The sequence below is a fragment of the Camelus bactrianus genome, chromosome 4, assembly GCF_048773025.1.
Source record: "Camelus bactrianus isolate YW-2024 breed Bactrian camel chromosome 4, ASM4877302v1, whole genome shotgun sequence".
Lineage (NCBI taxonomy): Eukaryota > Metazoa > Chordata > Mammalia > Artiodactyla > Camelidae > Camelus > Camelus bactrianus.
The window spans coordinates 47,046,718-47,068,674 of NC_133542.1; the positions used below are offsets into that span (position 1 = coordinate 47,046,718).

Here is a 21,957-nt window from a genome sequence, read left to right on the forward strand (position 1 = left end):
GGAACCAAAGAAACAATGAAATAGAAGATACCAACTGAATGCATCCTGGAAATGTGTTATCAATAGGTGTAAAATTTTTTTCATTATAAAGTAACAGAACTATACTTTAGAAGTCAGAAAAATAAAGAAGAAAAGGGTATAATCACCCCACACTAACATATCTACTCTGTATTTTCACACAGCTCCTTTAGGCTATGTGAATGCGTGCACATTTACCAAATCTACATGTTACATAGTGGACTACTCACACCATTTTGTATCATGCTTTAAAAAAAAAATTCTATATCCTAAGCCTTTTTCATCCTATTATAAATTCCCCAACTATTTTATGAGCGCAGTTGACTCCATTAAGGGAGCAGTATCATTTATTTAGCCAACCGTCTGTTGTTATATTGAAGTAGTTTCCCTTTTGTAATACAGCATAGTATTAATTTTTTAATTACTAGCTTTTGCCCGTTGTCTTATAATTTTACTCTGGGGTGACATTCAGAGATGCTTGGGCACCTCAGGTCCATGTCCCCAGAAGCAAAGGAGAGCTGAGCAGTCTCAAAGTGGCTGGACCACAGATTATTACCAGTCCACACAAGATAAGGAGCTTACACCAGAGAGTCAATCACTGCTCCCTTCATTGAGAAAGTCTTGCTGCAACGAAAAGTCAAATGAACTAAACAGTGAGCTCGGTGACACAGTGATGTACATTCTGGTGCAAACTCCTGATTCATTCATGGATATTTAACCAAGAATTTTCAGACTAGTGCTGGTCTATAGGTCACTTTCTGAGTAGTACTTGTTTGTACAGCTTCTTAGAGCACAAGTGGATTTTGTGGGAAAGTTCACCTCTGGATGGATTCGTGGTTGGGTTTTGGAAGAGAATAACTGTCCCTCCCCTAAGCCCGGTGTTGTGCTGTGGCCTTCCGGTGCAACAACACCTAAAGGATGCCCCATCCCGCAGTCCTGCTGCCCCCATGCTTTTGGGGGTTTGCATTGTGTTCCTGCAGGGTGCGTGGGCTCACACAGGCTGTAGATCTCCTGTGCACCTCCATACACTTGTGTAAACAGCCAGGGCTGCCCCTGGAAGGAAGGAGAACAGGGCAATTCAATCAGAGAGGCCACCATGACAGTTGTGCTGTTGGCATGTTTCACAGGACCCTTAGGATAGTGTTAAAGACAGAAGTTTTTCAATTAAATTTCAATTATTCTTGGAAAAGAGGAAGGATTTTCAGAATTTTAAGCTGGAAAGTGACATGGTCAGGTTTGCATTGTAGAAGGAGCAAACCACTCTGTGGAGAATAGACTAGAGGGGGTGAGACCAGAGGTAGGAATTCTAGTGGGAAGGTCAGAACTAGACCAGTAGGCTTCACCCTCCCACGTCCACACGCTGGCCACAGCCTCCTCATGAGAGAGTGTACTCACCTAGGCCTGGCCTTTGGGCTTGGTCTTGTGACTTACTTTGGTCAATGGAATGGGGCAGAAGTGACTGGATACCAATTCTGAGACTTGACCTTAAGAAGCCTCACATGTTTCTGCTTGCCTGCTGTATCTCTGCCATCACCAGGAAGAGGATGTGCCAGGTAGCCCGCTGACCCTGGAGGACGAGAGATGTGTGGAGCAGAGCCACTCCTCCTACTTGCAGACTCACAAGCCAGCCCAGCTGAGGCCAGCCAGGCTGCAGAGCCATGAGGAAGCACTGCCTGCTGCTGTAAGCTGCTTGTTAGGCAGCGTCACCGTGGCAGCCGGTAGCTGATACAGTGAGACGCGAGGAGTGACCAAGCCGAGGAGCACTGAGGAGAGCAGATGGAGTTAGTGGTCAGCTGGGTGTGTGGGTGAGACTGATGGAGATTCTCGGAGGGCTCGGGGTTTGGGCTCAGGTTTCCGGGTGGTGAAGGTGCAGTGCCTGGGGTGGAGGGCACAGGGGTAGAAGGACAGGAAGTGACCTCCCACGTTAGAGTCACATCAGCAGCTCCCTCTCACTTCCCCTGAACCTTTCTTTGTCTCTGTTTCCAGGGGAGACCAGGGCCTGTGTTGTCAGGATAAGCCCCTCAGGGGCTGAAGCACTGAGCGGGATTACATGCATGCCTGCCACACTCAGTGTATGCAGGGACCTCCATCTTTGTCATCAGTATCTCCTCCATTACAGGCCCATTCAGACAAGCCCTGATTTGGAAAAGGGGATGAATTAGGGTTCACAGCAATGGGGGCCACTCAAGAAAGGCCCTGAGATTTCCTAGGGCTTCCTGCAGAGAGTACAACCTATTCTCATTACTTTCATTTACTTAAAATAACTGCCTTTGCAGCAGTGAAACTGCCCAAAATATTCACTTCTTTATTTCCAGCTGGACAAGCTGAACTCAATTTGCATTGGATAATTATTTTCAATTAAGTGATAACAATCCTGTTTTGTGCAAAAATAATCTTGTCCAAAGGCCAAACAGTTTATCTCATCCAAGAAACAAGGAGGCAGTGACAGTGGGAGACCTATCAGCATGCTCTCCCTGCAGTGGAGGGATGCCCCAGCCAAGTCCCTCGGGGTGCACCTCTGACCCCGTGGACCCAGTGGGACCATTTGCCATGTCTGCCTCTGAGCCCCTGCACTGCAGCCGCTTTTTTCTGCTTTGAAGTAAAAAGGAAGCACCTCCTGACAACTATCAGGTGCTAGAAAAGGCAGCTGGTGCAGAGACAGGCCCAGAACAGAGGCAGGAGACCTGAGTTCCAGACTAGCTGTATGTCCCCAGGCAAGTCCTCCCTGTTCTGGACCTCAGGACCTCTGTATGGGGGAGCAGCGAGGTTAGATGTATGAGACTGCTCCAGCTCAGACGTTCTGTGATTCTGTCGCAGTCACCCTGAGCTGCCTAGGTTTAGAGTCAAGTTTTCTATAGGGAAACCAGCTCTGCCAAGCCCCACTTCCTGGGTATTCTGTGTACTGCTGACTTGGTGGTTCATCCCCACCAGGCAGAGGGAGCAGGGACTGAGTTCTGAAGCCTCATTCAGGAGGAGCTTGTTCAAGGCTACTCATGTGTTCAGGAGCGGATAGCTCCCAGCCAGGCGCTTTAGGAGTTGGAGCACTGAAACTCAAAAGATCACAGAGCTGGGAACCTCCCAAGGTCCCAAACCTGTAGCAACGGAGCACTCACTTCCTCTCCAGCCAGCCATTTGCCATGCCAACATTTGTCTGAAAGGCCTCCCTGCCTCCCCAGGACACATGTGCCTTGGGTCCTCCTGTGTGGTCTCTCCTGTCCACCCACCCTGCCGACCTCAACCACTGCCTGGCCAGGCCTTGATATCAGGTTTAAAGTAGCCATGGTGCTGTTCCCTTTGTTGTACAGCCAGCACAGCCAGCCAGACCCATTCCTCCCCACACCTTCTGATATCTGATGTGCACGACAGTCAGTGTGTGCAGGTTATCTCAAGCCCATTATCTCACTCACCCCTATAGCTCTCTGTAGAGCCACATGGGCCTGCAATTCTCATTGCTTTATGGAGACGTCATATTCCTGCATCTGACTAGAATTCCTTACTTCCATTTACAGTCCTCTCTACTGCTGCAAATCTGCGTAAACTCCTCCCCACTGACGCATTTCCTGCAAACATCTCCCACCGGTGTCTTCTCCTTCTTCCTGATACCACATTATCATCACAAATCTAAAGGTAGACACATTTATAGCTATGCACGGAGACTCTTCTCTAAGTCCATAAAGTCCTAACTGAACTTGAACTTGGTTAGATACATCAAGAAAACAAAACACACAGCCCCAAAACCTCTTCCCCAAACTGAGGCAGATCAGCTGAGCCCCAGCTCTGTGCAGGTGGCAGTGCAGCCCCCCCACCCCACTTCCTCCCCAGGGGACCTCAGAGAGGCCTGGGGAACAATTTGGGAGAAACATGAGGAAGCCACGACAGCACGTGCAGGGCTGACTATTTTTATACAACCCACTCAGCCCTGAAGAAGGAGATCGGTGTTTGCATGAGGCAGGGAGAGAGAAGAGGATAATGTTTTTGATATATTAACTGATGTGAATACTTTATTCTATAAATATTTGCTGATATGGAAAGATGTTTATAAATATTTGTTTATGTGGAAAGAGTACATGTTGCTAAGTGAAAATGACAATACATATGATCCCATTCTTGGGGGGGAAAAAAAAACTACCTTCCTGCCCACCCTCTTACTGTTACTTACGTAGAAAGAAGAGAAGATTGAGTAGGTCCAGACAAAAAAATGATGTCAGTTTTTGTGCCCAGTACTTCACATATTTCATGCTTCAGGAGCAGGTGATGGGAGAAACCAAGTGGGGTAAAAAAGCCCAGCATTAGTTTTTGTGATTCAAAAACCAAAGCTCTAGGTGTGTGAACTTCACCACCCACTCAGCAAGCCTGGAGCTCTGGAGGCCTTTGGGCATAGGCTTTATACCATCAGCAGTAGCTCTAAAGGATACTGCTCAGAAAAGCCAGCTTTTCCCTCCTCCGTCCTCCCCTAAGACTCGCTGAAGTTCCCCCAGGCTGGAGGAGGAAGGGGAATGGAGGGGAAGCACAAAAGTGTAATGCTGGTGGCTCCTCTGAGAAGGGGCCTGTCCCTGACGCCTCACTGCGGAACTTGGCCTAGAGGTGGGGATGATAATAGCTCCCCATGAGCTGGGAATCTGAGAGCAGCTGGACGGCAGCCTTGCTGCCCTGCTGGGTGGAGGCAGCAGGGGGTTGAGACAGCGGCACAGAACATTTAGGCAAACCTACTGGACAGCTGTAAAGACTGAGCCAGGGAGCAAAGGCTCCAGTGTGCCTGGGGGCGCCAGGCTCTTTGCCAGGCCCCACACCGGTCCCTGCTGTCCCTCTGCTTTTCCAGCCTTGCCCAGCACTCTTCAGAGCTCAGACAGTCCTACCGTTGGGTGGCCAGGTTGGGGGAAGGTAGGAGGGCTCCATGCTGGGGGATCCTGTGTACTCGCTGGTGTACAGCTCTCCTACTGATCACTTACCGATGAGGAAACCGAGGCTCAGAGTGGTTACGTGGTTTGTTCAAGTCACGGAGTGGAGTTCAGACCATGGTCTGACTTCTTGTCAGTTTCAACTGACTTCAACCTCCACATTCTCTTCTCTACTCAATGGAGAAGAAAAGAGCAGAGGTGGCAGTGCCACCTTGTGTGCCCTCAGGCAGCCGGAGCCCCAAAGCCAGACAGGACTGGAGGAGGGAGAGAAGAAACCACCAGAGCCACCATATCTCTTAAGTACAGTTTGCTGAATTCAAATTAGACGGCACAATCTCCATGTTAAAATTACAGTTCCCGAAGGGATCACGTCCAATTTAAATGTATAAGAGGCCATTAATGGGCCAGGCTGGCTGTTAGAATTTAGCGCTGGTGTCATTTGCAGTGTGGTTCTGCTATTATGTGAGGGGCACTGGGGATAACAGAAGTGTGAGGCACACGAAGCCCTAGGCTGGCTGGGTGCTGAGGACCACAATCCCCCAAGAAGCTCCAACCTGCCTTCCTGAGGGTTAGCAGAGCTTCCTTCTGTCTGTCTGAGGTCAGATACCCTTCCCCAGCCCAGCCCCACCCCCCCACCCAGCTGAGTGACCTTGAAACACTCTGCAGGTGAGGTCCCTGAAGCTGACCCTGACAGAGTTCAGCAATGAGGAGGTTCCCCAGATTGACACCTGAGGAAGGGAGGGGAGGAAGCAGAAGTGGGCAGAGGGAAGAGTCTAGCTGCCAGGCAGGCTCAGTAAGGAGGCTGGCCCTGAAGGTAAGAATGTCAAGGTGTCTGGAGTTCCACGGGGCAGAGTGAGGCCTTAGTAGCCCCACATAGGTCAGTCCTCAGATGTGGGCACTCCAGGAAGGGCTGGGACCCTGGGCTGGGCCAGTCTCCACAGCTGTAGCCCCCTGAGGCCAGGCAGCTGGTCCTCCATGGAAGAGGATCTTGGTGACCAGCAGTGATCAACAGACACTCTCTGAGCTGCACACATCTGTCCCACAGGGGTAATGTTGACCCTGCCTCAGGGCCCCAGGGCAGGAAGAGATAATGCATGTGAAGCCTAAGCTCAGGCCCCACACAGTAAGGGCTCAAAAGGCATCAGCCCTCCTGTGTTCCATCCCCACCCAAATCCCAGGATGGCCTGCACTCTCCTCCTTTGGCCTTGCACTCCCTCCCCAGCACCCACAAAGGGTCCAGCCTCTCTTGCACACCTCCACTGACGGACAGATCCCTCCCCACGTCAGCTCAAGTTATTGTGAACAGCTTTGTGGTTGTTAATTGTGGTAAATATATATAGCATAAAATATACCATTTTAACCATTTTTAAGCATACAGTTTAGTGGCATTAAGTACATTCCCATTTTTGTACAACTATCACCATTATACATCTCCAGAACTTTTTTACCTTTGCAAACTGACTCTCTAGACCCATTAACACTAACTCCTCATTCTCCCCTCCCCCATCCCCTGGCAGCCACCACTCTACTTTCTGTCTCAATTAATTTGACTACTGTAAATCTTATATAAGTGGAATCATGCAATATTTGTCTTTTTATGCCTGGCTTATTTCACTCAGCATGCCTTCAAGGTTCATCACGTTGTAGCCTATGCCTGCATTTCATTCTTTTTTATGGCTGACTAATATTCCATTGTAGGTATATACTGAATTTTTTAATTTATCCATTTATCTGTTGATGGACCCTTGGATCATTTGCACCTTTTGGCTATTGTGCATAATGCTGCTGTAATCACAGGTGTGCAAATATCTCTTTAAGTCCTTACTTTCAATTCTTTGGAGTATATACCCTGAGGTGGGATTGCTGGACTATACGGTAATTCTAGGTTTAAGTTTTTGAGGATGTACCATACTCTTTCCCACAGCACCTGCACCATTTTTGTTGAATGGCTCTGACTAGAAAACTGTCTTAAGTTACACTAGACTCTGCATCCCTGTGACTTCCTCACTGGCCCTGGGTTTGCCCTCAAGGCCATATCCCTCATCTGCCCGCTATGTCCTGGGTTGGCCCTGCTGAGTCTTGATGACAGCCCGCAGCCCCACTGGGCTCTCTCTGCTGTGGGCAGGTCTCCCCCATGTCCCATGCCTCTCACAGTTGGCTCCACTGGGCGCACACTTCTCTGGGGGCTCTGCCCCTACTGCTTCCTGCACAGAGCACGTTTTCCCTTGAGAAATTACCCAAGGCTGGGAGCATCCAGGCCGCCCTGTTGCAGGGAGAAGGGGCCTCAGCATTGGGAATGAGCTGGCCGTGGCAAATTGATGAAACCCAATCCCTTACCTTAGACCACCCCACCCACCTTCCAGCTGATTCTCTCCCCCAAACCTGCTCCTCTCCCTCAATCCCCCAGCCGCACCAGCCTTCCATCTGCTCTCTTCCCAGCTCACAGCCCTCCTCATTCTCACCACTCAGGTCTCAGATCGAAAGTCACCTCTTCAAGGAGACCTTCACTGACCGCCCGGAATGAAGACCCCACCTGCATCCTTTCTACCAACTCACCTGCCTGACTTCCTTCATCTCACTCACAACTGTCCTCTGGCAGGTAAGTCCATGAGGCTGGACCTCTGCTCGTCCCGGCTCTGTCCCTGTGCCCAGAAGGTGCCTGGCACAGAGAAGACACTCAGTGCAGCTGTAGAATGAAGGTATGAGTGCCAAGAGCTGGTATCTCCCCCACTCTCTCCTCCTGCCTGGGAGTCAGGACCTGGGATTCTCACTCTCCTCAGCTGTAACCTGCGATAAATGGACCCAATCATCCCTAATGCTTCTCCCTGCTTTTCTGAGTCTCCTCAATTCATTATCCCTGCTAACAAAAAAAAAACAAAAAACAAAAAAAAAACCTTTAAACAGAAGTATAAGCAAATCCTCCTGGGAAATTCTGGAGGCATTTTACACATTTAAAGAGGTAACATAGATTTAAATTTTAAATTTTACTCTGCTCTGTCAGTTTCCTAGATAAGACTGAAAGTTCCTTTGATATTCAAAAATCTTTAAAATATCTAACCTCAGCTTCTGAAAGGGCTAAGACAGTCTCTTCTCCCTCCATTTCCAAAGACTCCTGATTTCCCTGTCCTGAGACATTTTCACCTTTAAGTCCATCCAGGGGTATAGTGTGTGTGTGGTGAGAGGAGTTATGTCATCGTTATCAACAACAATAAAACCAAATCGCCCTTCAGTGGGGAATGGGTGGGACCACCGCTCCTCCAGTTGCCCCTCTCAAGGCAGCTGCCCCAAACATCGAACCCACGTGTGCTCGCGCTCAGTGCGCTTTCAGCATCCAAGAGAAGGGTGCCGCGATGATGCTTCTACTGCAGAGCAGTGAAGCCAGCCCAGATCCAAGCCAGTGCAACCATCACAGGACACTCATGCAGGGACTCAGCCCACAGCAGGCTGGGCCCAGGAGGGCAAGTGAGGAAGTGGAGGCCCTCACTCTGCTCTCCTGGCTGCGGGAGGGCAGGCTTGGCCCGGGGAGCGGGTGCCTCCTTCCACTGCCCCGTTCACGTGGGCTTGCCTCACCCTGGCCCAGCCTGGCCCACAGCCTTGCTGGAGGCTGGGCACTGGTAGGAGGAATACCAGATGCAGCTCAAGGGATACAAATCTGACTTCTATCTCTCCCACCAAATGTGGACCAGGCATACCTCGACTCTCCTGATTTATAAACCAAGAGGGTTGGATCACTTCCAAATTTCATTCTCTGCATGATTTCTCCTTTATTCCTGGCCTTGTTGTAGCCCTGAGGTGGGGGTGGGGGAGACCAAGATGAACAGGGTCATGTGGGGACCCCTTCCTCAGTGAGCTCGAAGTTTGGACAAAGAGATGAAATATGGGCATGAACACCACATGGCTGGAAGGAGACTTGAGTGAGGCCCAGGGACGTGTTCTGGAAGCTCAAAATGGAGAGTTTCCAGCAGGGAGACCAGAGCTGCTTCCCAGAGGAGAGGACTAGAGCTGAGCCTGCTGCATTTGGGGGAAGTGCATATGCTGGGATGGATGAGGGGGAGTCATCACAGAGGAGGACGGGTGGGAGATGGCCAGGCCAGCAAAGTGGTCCAGGAGGAAGTCCAAGTGAGAAAACAAAGTGAGTTCCTTGGTGTCCCAGTGCTGTGAAGCAGGAAAGAAAGGGTTTGCGGGGTTGCACATTGTGGGTTCAAACTGTGAATAAAGGATTCTTTCTAACTCATAACAGTAGCTGGTCTTCGGGCACAATAAGGGGCTTATTCTGGTGCTGGCATGGGTGACCGGGTAGCATCCTCCAAAGAAGCAGGTCTTGGGTCCATTGCCACCTCCAGCATGAGAGTCCTGAGTGGGGACCAGCCTGTCCTTTATTTTATAAAGAGGCATTTTTGTAAAAGTTACATAACACCATCACAGGAAATTTGTAAAAGAGTAAAGAGAAAAATAAAATTACTCCCATCCTTCCCTTCAATCACCCCTGAGATACTGGGTGTGTGTCTGTCTAGTATTTTCTGTAAGTGTGAGTGGGTGTGGGCTACTGCTGTGAATCTTATATCCATATCGCATAGTGTGGATCCACATGCCTCCTTCCCCCCCAGTAATACCTCTTTTTCCATCAGTTGCTGCTAAATAACAATCCAACTCAAAATTCATGGCTTAAAACAAGATTTACTGTGGCTCATGAATCTGTGGGTCAAGTGGGCGATTGTACTGATCTCCTCAGGCTCAGCTAGTGTGGATTGGGGTTGTTTATGCATCTGTGGTCAGCTGGTGGGTCAACCAGTGGGTCTAAGATGGCCTCATTCTCATGTCTTATGACTGGTCAGCTATTGCCTGGGCCACAGGGGTGACTAGGCCACGTGTCTCACCCTCCATCGCATTCCACAGGTCACAGCAACTCACAAAACCAGCCCGGGCTCAGGGTTAAGGGTGTGAATACAGGGAGGCCAGTAATCAGAGCAGCAATTATCGCCATCAGTCTACCATACTCCTAATTTTAATTTTTGATGGCAGTAGAGTTTCTCATAGATGTACCACTTTTCATAGATGTACCATTAAATGGGAACACCATATTTAATTTGTCTACAACTTTTCTCTAATAACACTTAAGTGAATAACTCTGTAGAGCCTTAATTTTTGAGGTCAAGAAAAACAGTGTTTCCCACCCTTAATCAAAAACCCAAAGTTAAGTGAGAAGATCGAACCAAAGTGTTCCCAAGGCCCCTTACAAGCAGCACCACCTGCACACCTTCCTAAGTTCCTTATCTGACCAAATTCAAACAGGCCAGACCAAGACTCTCAGACCCAGTTCTGGCTGTTGAAATCACTTTCAAGAGTCCTTGTGGATCTTTGGGCTTCAGTTTCCCTATCTATAAAACTACAGGTTTGGACTAAATGGTTGAGGGGATTGGACTACAACAGTGTTTCTCAAATGATGTCACTCAGGTCTAAAAGTCAAACAGATGCCAGTGACAATCTTCTTACACGTATTTTTAAATACATGAGAAATGCACAAGGCACACTGGCATCATTCTTCCTGCCCTGCAGTGACCCACCTTTAAGACATGGTGCCACATATAAAGCAGAGGGAGCAGTGAGAGAGGTGCCCGCCTGGCACGTGCGAGGATGATGTTAGATGTGTGTATCCAGGCCAGGCAGCCATCACAAGGCTGCCAATGATTGCTGGTTTCTGTCCTGTGTCTTGTCTTGTAATTTCAACACGTATTTGTGACCTTGCTTGATGTTCATTGTCTGTTAAATGCACTACAAAATTTAATTCCCTTGGTTTGTGGCTAAGCAAAGGAGCTTTTAAAAGAAAGATGTGTGCATTCTAACTCATGAGCTTTTGTTACCATTTACTTTATCTTTTTAGATTAGTTTTAGATTCACAGCAAACCTAAGAGAAAGGTACAGAGATTCTCACATACCCCGCCTCACACACATGGAGCCTCCCTTATTAGCAACATCCTGCACCAGAGTGGTATGTTTTTAACCAAAGATGCTCCTACACTGACATGTTATAATCACCTAAGGTCCATAGTTATCCTTAGGGTTCAGTCTTCGTGGTATACATTCTACGTGTTTGGACAAATGTATAATGACATGTAACCATCACCATGGTGTCATATTGAGTATCTTCACTGCCTGAAAAATCCTCTGTGCTCTGCCTATGCATTCCCGTATGCCCACCCCCACCTCCTGCAACCACTTGTCTTTTACTGTCTCCATAGTTTTGCCTTTTCCAGAATGTCATATAGTTGGAATCATGCATCATGTAGCCTTTTCAGATTGTGTTCTATCACATTTAAGATTCCTCCATGGAATCTTTTCATGGCTTTTTAGCTCAATACTTTTTAGTTCTGACTAATACTTCATTGTCTGGAAGTACCACAGTTTATTTATTCATTTACATTTTGGTTGCTTCCAAGTTTTGGCAATTATGAATAAAACTGCTATAAACATCCCTATGCAGGTTTTCACATGGACATAAGTTTTCAGCTCCTTTGGTTCAATACCAAAGAGCACAATAGCTGGATCCTGTAGTAGGAGCATGTTTAGTTTTGTGAGAAACTGCCAAACTGTCTTCCAAAGTGGTATTTTGCATTCCCACCAGCACCAAATGAGAGTTCCTGTTGCTCCCAGCATTTTTCAGCATTTGCTGTTGTCAGTGTTCCAGATTTCAGTCATTCTAGTGCATTTGCTGTTGTCAGTGTTTTGGATTTCAGTCATTCTAATAGGTGTGTAATGGTATCTCATTGTTGTTTGAATATGCATTTCCCTGATGGCAAATGATGTGGAACATTATTTCATATGTCTATTTCTCATCTGTTTGTCCTCTTTGGTGAGGTGTCTGTTAAGATTTTTGGCCCATTTTTTTAACCAAGTTTATTTATTTATTTTTGTCATTGAGTTTTAGGATTTCTTTGTATATTTTAAATAGCAGTCCTTTATCAGATATGTCTTTCACAGATAGTTTCTCCCAGTCAGTGGCTGGTCTTGTTGACACTTTAAAGAGCTCCATGAATCAAATAGGTAAATTCTGAGTACACTTTGAGCTCTAACATCCTAGAGAAGAAGTGGGGAAGGGATACCTGCTTTCTCTTTTCCAGCTGGGTTCAGAAGTTGACTGTTCTCACAAACTGAAATGGGCAAGGCTGCCCAGTGGTACTTCTCAAGAGCCTCTGCTCATGATGGCCTCATGCATTGCAGAGACCCTGGGGATGGAACTGCAGTGTCCTGATTATAGGCTTTTCCTGCCTGGTCTGCTGGAAGAGGTCTTTCTGACTCTTTGCAGTGGATGTATGGCTTGTTTGCCAGTCTCCTTGAGAGAACCACTCCTCCCCAACTCCATGAGGCTGTCAATTATGGTAGCTCCACCCTCCAGTCCTACCTCTGAGGTAGATGATCTCAAGGACCACACTGCCCTGTCCCTCAGCACAGTGATTGGTTCAGGAGTGAGCATGTGACTCAAGCAGCCAATCAGAATCCTTTTCTGGGATTGTTGTATAGTTCTGGGAGAAAAGGAGGTTTCCTCTGGAAATCCTTTTTGCCAGGAGGTTGTATGTCTGGGCTTCCTCCCACTGTCTTGCCTAACTCATGGAAAGAAGAAAGCTAAGCAGAGCCAAGAAACTAGGAGAGAGAGAAGAGGCCCTGACAACACTGCCTGAGCCCACACATAAGCCATGCCTGGTTGCACTCAGATTTCTTCCTTTCAGGAGCCAATGAGTTCCTTGTTGTTTAGGTTCGAGTGAGTTAGATAGCTCTCACTTATGACCAAGAGTCCTTCAAGACCCACTCAACAGGGCTGCAATGTACACTTGTACAGGTATGCACTATGTAACCATAGGGGACATCCTAGACATATAATACACAGTCTACTCAGCTGAATGTGGTATGATGCTGAGTCATTACCTCTGAAGTCCTCCTTGATTTCCCCCAGATAGTCACTCCCTCCTCTATGCTGCCACGTATCTTGTAAAAAATATACACTGTAGAGCTAATCCCTCTATATTGAAATTTACATGTATACACCATCAGACTGAGAGGTCCCTGATAGGGACTAGATCTGATTTATCTCTGTTTCCTCAGTAACCCAACCAAGAATGTGCTTAGGTGTTTATTAAGTGAGTTATCATCATATCTCATTACAACAAGCAACTGGAATATCCCATCTAGTTTGTTGTAAAGAAAATCCTCCTTGTAATTGCCACAGAAAAGTACCATAGATCAAGACTCAACACTTTTTTCTGTAAAAGAGCCAGATAGCAAATATTTTAGGCTTATCAGGCCACATCACCTGTCATGACTTTCATTTCTGCCATTGTAGCACAAAAGGACCACGATGTGTCAACAAATGAACCTGGCTGCGTTCCAATAAAACTTTATTTATAGACACTGTAATTTCATGGACTGTCTATGTGTCACAAAATATTCTTCTTCTTTTGATTTTTTCCAGCCGTTTCAAAATGTACAAATCATTCTTAGCTCTCAAGTCATACGAAAATAGGCACCTGGCAGGGTCTGGCCCTCAGGCCTCAGTGTGCTGACTCCTGGTGTAGACAGTCACTGGGCGCCTCCACCCACAGGGAATGCTGGGAGAAAGTTGCATCTCTCCCTTAACTGTGGGTCTGGAAGCTCGAACGGCAGCCACCTGTTACAGCAGCCTTGGCCTTTGCCTGCCCTCACTATGTGCATCAGAGATTTGGGGCAACCTTGAGTGATCCACAGGCTTACAGCATGTCAGAGTGAGAAGGGCTCAGCACAGCTGTACTTATTATAGACGCAGGGAGTCGACGCTGCTTTAGTCTGTTGACTGGCCCAAGGCCACACACCTGGGTGAGGCTGGGTCCCAGGGGACTAGGTGTTCTGTCATCCGGGAGGCTTTCACCAAACCACCTAGAGGTGGCAAGAGGAGGTTTATTCCTTCAGCCACAATCCTCCAGGTGCTGGTTTCACCTTCACACTCCCTCGTGCACCTGACTCTCAGCTGCACCCACCTCCCCACTGCACCCACCTCCCCTCACCCCAAATACTGCCAAGCTGTGACAGTCTGACAGTGGGCCTCCCCCTCACCTGTGAGGCCCAGGTCTCTGCAACATGCTGTGGGCTTCACGTGCCAGGTCCCTCCCAGCCCCCTGTGAGCCCGGCCCATACAGCCAAGAAGGCACCTTTGTATAAAGGTCTATTTCAGAGGCCCAGATGGCTTCAAACATGTCTTTTCCATCTGTAGGAGACAACAGTCGTGCATTTAAAAAAAGGAATAAATACATATTTAATGATTTAGTTTAAGGAACTGAGCAAATATTTATTTTCTTAAACTGTTAATACATAATTAACTGCTAATAAAATTAATTGGGTAAAACAGCCTAAAAATAATGCAGCACTTACTACATGAGGGAATATAGCTGCACTGAGAGAGGTTTAGTTATTCCAGAGACCAAAACAGTCCCCAAAAGCAGAGAAGGGAAGAGGCTTTGTCCAGCCCCTGGGTGAGGGCTCTGAGTGCAGGGTTGCCTGACCCCACTGCTGGAGGAGGTAGAGGTAAAGAATGTCTCTTGCAACTGAACAATTTGACAGCGGTTTTAGCGAGAATCCCAATGCCCACCCCAGCCCTGACAACACCCCTTCACCACTACCAATTCCAAAAATGAAAGAAAGAAAAGAAAAAAATCTACTATTTGTATGCTTTTATTAGATTGTAAAAGAAAAAACTTGCAGAGACCTCATGAACTTATCCCTTCCACTGATAAATGCCCGTCCCCAGAGTGGACACAGAAGGGGAGACTGCCTGGTTGTCTGTCTTCCAGGAAGGCTGGGGTATTAGGGAAAGAAGATATGGATGCAAAATTCCCATAACAACTGCAGAAGGAAGTGAGGGTGCGGGCTGGGTGGGGTGAGGATGCAGTCGGAGGAGGGGAAGGCGACCTGGGACCTGTTGGGATGGGTGGCTCTGACAGTGCAGATGAGAGAGGAGCAGGAGCGACGGCTCCAGGCAGGGAGGCACGAGGATGCACAGGAAACAGCTAGGATCCTGTCTGGCTGAAACAGGACCCAGGAAGGGCTGGGACAGGGCATAACAGGTATGCGAGGAAAAGGCTGGCTCTCACCACCATGCCTGGGACAGCCCTGCAGGCTCTGGGTCCCACTATAGACCCTGCCTTTTATTATTCATCTCTCTTGTGAATTCAGGTGAGGAAAGGTCTGCTGAGAGTCATGCCAGAATTCACAGGAGAAAGATTCTGTAATTTCTTTTAGCTCTGTGACTCTGGACAAAGTATTCAGTATTAATGCAGTTGACCATGACGTCTTCTGTGTGCGCGACTGACAGACCAAATTACCTTTCCTTATCTCCTGGGGAGAAAAAAGGACCATTTATTTGACATATTTCATAATCATTTCACCTGCTTGCCCCCTACAGAGAGCACCGGTGACCCGGCACCCTCCCTCCTACATGAGGCAGGAAGCATGTCCTCTAATAAAACCCAGTTTCTAAAGAATGCTTTTAATCTTGGAATAGTGAGCGTGATTTTCAATTGTATTTTTAATTCTCTATCTACTTTTTAAAAGCACACATTTCCATTCTCTCTAATTCTCATCTTAGCTCATCAGGGCTGGGAGGGACAGCATGTGCTCCCATCTCCTGCTTGACATCTGCTACGTGGACAAGGCAGTGGGCAAAGTCTGCTCAGGATTCAGAGGTCGAGGCTCAGTGCCCTCGGTGCCCACGGGCACGTTCTCTGGGTAGTGGCTTGGAAATCCCCAGCCTGGGCAACTACAAAGCCCCTGAAGCATTTTTTTAATTGTGGTAAAAGACACGTAACAGAAAATTTACCATCTTGACCATTTTTAACTGTGCAGTTCAGTGGCATTAAACACATTCACATTGTTATGCAACCATCACCACCATCCAGTCTCCAGAACTCTTCGTCTTGCAAAACTGAAACTCCATACACAGTTAACAGTAACTCCCTATTCCCCGCTCTCCCCAGACCCTGGCAACCACCATTCTACTTTCTGTCTCTAGGACTCTGACTACTCTAGGTAATTTGTATAAGTGAAATCATACAGAATTTGCCTTTTTGTGACTGGCTTATTTCACTTGGCATAATGTCCTCAAAGTTAATCTGTGTTATAGCATGTGACAGGATTTCTTTCCTTTTTAAGGTTGAATAATAATCTATTGTAGGTGTATACCACATTTTGTTTATCCATTCATCTAATGAAAGATACTTGTTTTGCTTCCATATTTTGGCTATTGTGAATAATGCTGCTATGGACAGAAATATCTCTTCAAGTCCCTGCTTTCAACTCTTTTGGGTACATACTCAAGAAGTGGGAATGCTGGATCAGATGGTAATCCTATTTTTAATTTTTTGAGCAGAAACAGCTTTTACTTACCATCACTCTGGCCTTCTTCCATCCTACACCCAGGCTGGAGACTAGCCAGGCAGCACATGAGAGTGTGAGAAAACAGCCCTCCCCAGAGGTTTCTGGGCCCGCTGGGCTCCTTTGGGCTTCTCCAGTGGAAGGGACAACCAACCATGGGTGACTTGCACCCACCTGCCATGTTCTGTGCTTGGTCTCTCAGGGCTTCCTCTGGGGATTTCAAGTCAGTGTTTCCTGGGATTTCCAAGACCCTGGGTCTGGACCCTGCCCTTGGGAGCCGGCAGGGGACGCACTCACACATCAAATAGAATATTAAGCGCCAGCGACCTGTGAGGTAGGGACGATCGTTGTTCCATTTGACAGATGAGAGTACTAATGAGCAGAGAGGTTAATTGAGGGGCCAAAGGTCCCAGCTAGAAAGTGGTAAGACTCAGACTCAAGCCCAGCTGTCCACGATCTTTCCACTACCTCAAGCTGCCTTAGTGGTGTTGAAGGGCAGTGTGGAGAGATACAGACTGTGCTGCAGGAAGAATTGTGTAGAGGCAGGGACGAGGGGAGGACTGATTCTGTCCTAGGAAGCTGGAAGTTTCCTTGAAGAACAAGTAGATGTTGGAAAGTGGAGAAGATGGAGGGAACTGTGTGAAAAACTCCTTGAATGGTTCTGTCTGGATGGAGACAAAGAAAGATGATAGATCTTAAATGAAGTAGAGATTTTTTTTTCAGACTATAGCTCTAGATTAATAGATTTGAAAGGTTTACAAAATGGATAATGTTATATGAAAATAAACATTTACAAGGTCAACCCAATAAGAGGCCATATAAGAAATGGGGAAATTTTCACTTTCTGCATTACATATTTCTGTAATATTTGAACTATAAATGAACATATGCTGCTTTGGGGATCTGAAAAACAGACATATAAAAATTAAGTAGATATATTATTGTGGAAAAAATATATGATATATTGTCAAGTGTAAAAATTGCAAATTGGAATGTGTAGAAAATGACCCTATTTATGTAAGTAAATGATGTGTAATGTGAGTGTATATTTGAAAGGATATACATGAAAGTTCTATCAATGTTTATCTCTGGAAAGTAGAATTATGAGTGACTTTCTTTTTCTATTATTTATATTTTACTACTAAGGAAAAAAATTAATTTGAAGAGAAACTTAGATGGTCTCTGGTATGGTGATGGCTTTTCAGATGCAACACCAAAGACACAATCCAGGCAAGAAATAATTGATAAGCTGGACTTCATAAAAATTTAAAACTTCTGCTCTGCAAAAAAAAAAAAGTCAAAGAATCAGAAGACAAGTCACCGACTGGGAGACAATACCTGATAAAGGACCTGTATCCAAAATATACAAAGAACCCTTAAAACTCAACAGTAAGGAAACAAACTCCCTGGTTTAAAAATGGGCTAAAGATCTTAAAAGACACTTCACCAAAGAAGATAAACAGATGGCAAATAAACATATGAAAAGATGCTTCACATCATATGTCATCAGGAAAAATGCAAATTAAAGCAACAGTGATATACCCCTACACACGTACTAGAATGGCCAAAATCCAGAACACTGACAACACTGAATGCTGGGAGGATGTGAAACAATAGGACTCTCATACGTTGCTGGCAGGAATGCAAGATTGTACTGACACATTGGATGTTTCACCAGTTTGGAGGTTTCTTAGAAAACTACACATATTCTTACAATAGGATCTAGTAATTGTGCACCTTAGTATTTACCCAAAAGACTTGAAAACTTAGTCCATAAAAAAACCTGCACACAGATGGTTATAACAGCATTGTTCATAATTGCAAAACTTGGAAGCAACAAAGATGTCCTTCAATAGATGAATGAATAAATAAATTATGAGACATCCAGACAATGGAATATCATTCAGCACTTAAAAAAGAAAAAAAGAGCTGTCAAGCCATGAGAAGACATGAAGGAATCTTAAATGCACATTACTAAAGGAAAGAAGCCAATCTAAAAATGTTACATACTGTTTGATTCCAACTATAAGATATTCTGGAAAAGGCAAAACTATGGAGACAATAAAAAGATCAGTGGTTGACAGGGGTCAGAGGTGGTAGAAAGATAAGTGGAGCACAGAAGATTTTTAGAGCAGTGAAAATACTTTGTATAATATTATAAAGACAGATAAGTGTCATTGTACATTTGTCCAAACCCATAGAATATACAACACCAAGAAGAACCCTAAGGTTATCTATGGACTTTGAGTGATAATGATATGTCACTGTAGGTTCATCTTTGGTTAAAAATGCACCCCAAAACTGGTGGGGATGGTGAAGATGGGGGAGGCTATGCATGTGTTGGGACAGAGGGTATATGGGAAATCTCTGTACCTTCCTCTCAGTTTTGCTGTGAACCTAAAACTGCTCTAAAAAAAATTAAGACTTTAAAAAGTTAATTTGAAAAAGAAAAAGAAACTAAAGCTTGTTTAAGCACTATTCTTGCAAAAGGATACAGGCAGTTTTCAGGATGAATCTTGTCAAAGTTTCACATAACAATTAATTCCTATGCTAGTTAACCTTTTCCAGAGCTTAAAAAAAAGGTTAAAAATTTCCAATTAATTTTACATACTTAGAATAACTCCAATGCCAAGACTTCATTTTTTTTAAAGCACCAGAGAAAGTACATGTATCTAAAGTCAGGTACCAACATCATACTTAATGATAAAACATTCAACTCTAGTCTAGAGGGATTCAGATGTGAGTCAGAATTAAGACAAGAGTGACAGTTAGGTAGCAGCAATGCTAGCTGCTATAATAAACAAAATCCCAAATCTCAATAACTTAACACGATGAGTCTATTCCTTATTCACACAAAGAACAATGAGGATCCCTGGTCAGCAAGCACCTCCCATTTGGCCTTTCATGGATCTAAACTCCTCTGCCTTCTGGTTCTGCCATCACCTAGAACCTCTGAGATCCTCTGACAGCAGAGAGAGACAAAGAGGAGATGGTGGTACTGGAGGTTTTATGGGCCAAGCAGGAAGGTCACTTATATCATTTCTACCCACCATCCAAAGGCTAGAACTCTGTCACAGGGCCACACAGAACTGCAAGGGGGTTGGGGAGAGCAGTCCAGCTCTGTGCCTGGAGGGAAAGGACGTGATCATGCCCCTTAAAGAGCGCTCCACTAATATCTCACTTTCTGCACATTTTGATGTGCGGCAGGCAAGCAGGCAATGATGCCACTTGAGCACCAGTGATTATAAACACATCCCAGTTTCAGAGATTTAGAATATGAAACACTTAGACTCAGTGAGACACTGCATGTAAATGCTAGACAAAATAAGAAATGCTTTATGTGTAAAAGCCCATGTATGAGCAAGGGCTTTCCAGGCATGATCCCAAGGCAAAAAGAGTAAAAGATAGAATTAGCCACATAAAAATGAAAAATTCTTCACATCAAAAAAGAAAATTAAAAGCAGGACCCAAGGTGGGCTGGAAATATTTGTAACATGTGATAGATCAAAAATTAGTGGGCTTACTATTTTAAAAGCCCTTACAAATCAACAGTGAAAAAAGATGAAGACTCCAAGATAAAAATGGACCAAGAACTGCCACAGGAAATGAATAAAAAAAGAACTAAAAATGGTTAAATATGTTAACTATGTAAAACTACTTAGTAATCAAAGAAATGCAAATTAAAACCACAATAGGATACGTTTTTTAAAAAATTATCAAACTGGCATAGATGTGAAAATTGATAATGGTGTTTGCAAGGACTAGAAATTAGACACTATTTCACTTCTGGAAGAGGGTGAAATGGGTGCACTGTTTAGTGCTGTGGTAAAGATTTTTAAAACATGCATGCCCATTGACCCAGCGATCCCACTTCGGGAATTTTTAAAATTTTTATCAAAGTTAAACATGCACATAATCTTAAAAGTTGAAAAACTCTACATGGTTTCTTATGAAAATCAGCAATTCCCTGAAGCCCCTCCCCATCACCGCCCTCCATCACCACACTACTCCTCTTTCTCAGTCTCAGAAATACAACCTTCAGTCTTTCTGATATCTGCTATTATTTTCTCCAAATAACATGCTTATATTGCTACTTCTTGAATTTTTCAGGATGGTTTCTCATCATGCAAAGAGAAGATTTAACTCTCTTGCCAACCCCCTCCCCCTAAACACAACCCCTTCAAAACACACACACATATTCTACCCCACACACCCACACCCACACATGTCCCTCATCATCAGCCTCTCAATATCGTTGTCATTCTGATTAGATTCATATTCATTATTTGCCTTATTTTGGCTCTAAATCTATTGTCAAATGAGCTGTGTAGGCTACTATCATTTTCTTTTCCTGCACAAAACTTTGTTTTCCCTGGAGTGAATAATTGACTTACTTTAATCGTTGGCTTATTTTGCTCATTTTTATCATCAATTTAACCATAAACTCTCTTTCAGAATTTTGAACATGTTCCTCCATTGCATTCTGGCTTCCGCTGGTGCTATTTTAAAAATCCAATGCCTTTCTGAGTCATAATCCTTTGTATAAGCCTACTTTTTTTCTGCAAATTTGTAGGGTCTTTTCTCTGTCCACGCCACTCCATATTAACCCCAGTCCTGAGATACGCAGTGTGCCTGGGTCAAGACCTCTTCATGGTTCTGCAGTCTATCTACTTTCCAACTACCAAAATGCTGTCGCTGACAACTCTGCTATTATTCTCCCTCTTGCGGGTTTTTTATTTTTTAATCAGTTTACTATAGTTTGGAGAGAAAGCAACATTGCATCAAGATTAGGTTTGGAGCCCTGCTTCACTGTGGAGGGTCTCGATTAGATTACTCCTCCCTCCATTGGGTCCTGGGCCTCCATATCTGTCCCCCTTGTTCCACAGTTCTCACAAAACAACTGTTGTTTAGCTTAGTTCAATTAGGGGCACACAACCTCAGGGCAAATTAATGACCTTAGTGTCCAATCTAAGAAGTTTAAAAAAAAATACAGTAAATCCCAAAACAATATAAGGAAAGAGATGGTAAAAACAAAATGAAGATCAATGAAATAGAAAACAAAAATGCAATGATGAAGACCAATAAAAACTAAGAGTTAATTCTTTAAAAAGACAGACAAATCTCTGGGAAGATTGATCAAGGGGAAAAAAAGAAAATACACAAATAAATGACATCATACATGATAGAGTAACATAACTATAGTTAAAACAGAGGCTTAAAAGATAGTAAGATAAAGACAGCCAAATATCTGGAGATTTTATCTTTTTATGTGGCTGTGTGTGCAAATAAAAGATTACTGAGAAAAAATATAATAAGAGAATGCTATCAACAACTTTATGCCAACAAATTTGAAGTTGTAGTAGAAATAGATACATTCCTACCAAAACTGAAAGAAAAATAGATATTCTGAATAGTCCTATAACTGTTTAAGAAATTGAAGCAATAATTGAAAACCATTCCCACAAAGAAAACTCAAGGCCCAGATGGTTTTATAGGTGAATTCTACCAACATTTCAATAATAGACAATCTCAATATTATATGAGTTTTTCCAGGGAATAGAAAAATAAGGAATATTCCCAAATTCATTCTTTGAGGCCAATGTAATTTTAATACCAAAATTATACCAAAACAAGTATAGTACTCAGA

The 21,957-nt window shown here is 44.9% G+C and overlaps 1 long non-coding RNA gene across 1 annotated transcript in view; it reads left to right on the forward strand.

The window, feature by feature from the left end:
- Positions 1-21,957, forward strand: part of LOC141577466 (uncharacterized) — a 36,749-nt gene that overhangs the window by 10,616 nt on the left and 4,176 nt on the right. The window contains exons 2-3 of the long non-coding RNA XR_012506423.1: positions 1,556-1,823; positions 7,386-7,515. This is a non-coding gene — a long non-coding RNA (uncharacterized LOC141577466). The remainder of the gene's footprint in view (positions 1-1,555; positions 1,824-7,385; positions 7,516-21,957) is intronic.